Source organism: Elephantulus edwardii, unplaced genomic scaffold (genome assembly GCF_000299155.1).
Source record: "Elephantulus edwardii isolate Elephantulus edwardi_28Jun2011 unplaced genomic scaffold, EleEdw1.0 scaffold00308, whole genome shotgun sequence".
Taxonomy (NCBI): Eukaryota; Metazoa; Chordata; class Mammalia; order Macroscelidea; family Macroscelididae; genus Elephantulus; species Elephantulus edwardii.
The window spans coordinates 59,885-61,506 of NW_006400058.1; the positions used below are offsets into that span (position 1 = coordinate 59,885).

Consider the following 1,622-nt stretch of genomic DNA (forward strand, 5'->3'; position numbering starts at 1 on the left):
TATTATTGACGTCACTAAATTGTAATACAGAAAACATTCAGGGCAAATAAGGTGTTCAAGGAGGAGATGGTCCAGCAAATTGAAAAAGAACAGCAAGAAAACCCAATACCCTCTAAAAAAACAGAAATCATAAAAATTAGAGCAGGAGACAAGCGAGGAAACCGGTGCGGCGTAGGGACACCCTTGTGGGATCTAAGGAGCCGCCCTAGGCCCAGGCTGCAGCGCGGGCGTCCAGGGAGGCTTTATAGAAGCTGAAACCAACCCATCAATCCAGTCTTCAAAATGCAGTTAAGTATATTACGAACTGTGTCGGTGCTGGTCCATCGAACTATCTCGGAACCGCCTAAATCTGGTGTTTTTAGACACTGTCAAAGCATAAAGGGATTATTATTTTTGTATACTGCTCAATCCAAATAGTGTGGACACAGGGCCGTCCAAAACACTGGATACCCTTACCCGCTGCCCAATGTGCTACAAAGGAATGGAAGTCATTCAGTGTTCAGTCACCCTTACTTGGGGTCCTTCACCATAAGAAATGGGAGCAAAATAAGTTATCCAAAAGGGTTATATCTAAAGCAACATCACCAGGAATTCCCACAGGAAAAAAAGAAGAACCTGATCCTTTACAAGACAAGTCTATTTAGTCTATATCAGCGATTTAAGAAAATGTTTAGACAATATGGAAAAGTTTTGATTCCAGTACACCTAATAACTTCTGGCATATGGTTTGGAACATTTTACTATGCAGCCATGAAAGGAGTGAATGTTGCTCCTTTTCTAGAACTCCTTGGGTTGCCTGACAGCATAGTCAACATTCTCAAAAACTCCCAGAGTGGAAATTCATTAACAGCATACACCTTGTTTAAGATTGCAACTCCTGCCTGATACAGTGTGACTTTGGGAGGAACATCCTTCACTGTGAAGTATTTACGTAGTCGTGGCTACATGTCAACTCCTCCTCCAGTGAAGGAGACAGGACAGGATGGAAGAGACCAAGGAGCTTCTCACAGAGAAAATGGAAGAGACAAAAGACAGACTCACTGAAAAATTACAGGAAACCAAAGAAAAAGTTTCTTTTAAGAAAAAAGAGGAATAAGGTGCCTTTTGTATTAGTTCATAGAAAATTCATGCACTTGAAATCTTTGGAGCCCATGGGCAGTGACACATCCTCCAGATGATCTTTATGGATTGTTGTCTAAATACACCTATTAGTTAGTTTTGGTTAGTTACCTAAATATACCAGTTCTCTGAGGGTTAAAGAACAATAATACCTTTTTAAAGTTATTAGTGCTTGCTTCAGCAACACGTATACTAAAATTGGAACAATACAGAGAAGATTAGCATGGTGCCTGTGCAAGGATAACATGCAAATTCGTCAAGCATTGAAGTTACTAATACTAGTAAAATCAGTGTTTTTTAATAGGAAAGAATTTCACATCAATAGCAGCATTAACAGTATTGAGAGTTCTTTTTCTTTTTCAGGTTCTTGAGAATCATGCTTGCTTCATGTTCTGTTGCTTCCTGTAATTTATGCAGATGAGGCAGGTGGCTCCATTTGATAAGCTATTCATCCTTAGTCTTTGCAAATGTGTTATTAAGTCTTTAAATATATTCACTTCTAA

The 1,622-nt window shown here is 39.3% G+C and overlaps 1 pseudogene; it reads left to right on the forward strand.

The window, feature by feature from the left end:
- The first annotated feature begins 282 nt into the window (after window positions 1-282).
- On the forward strand, window positions 283-1,096 carry LOC102844600 (annotated as a pseudogene).
- Window positions 1,097-1,622: the final 526 nt, after the last annotated feature.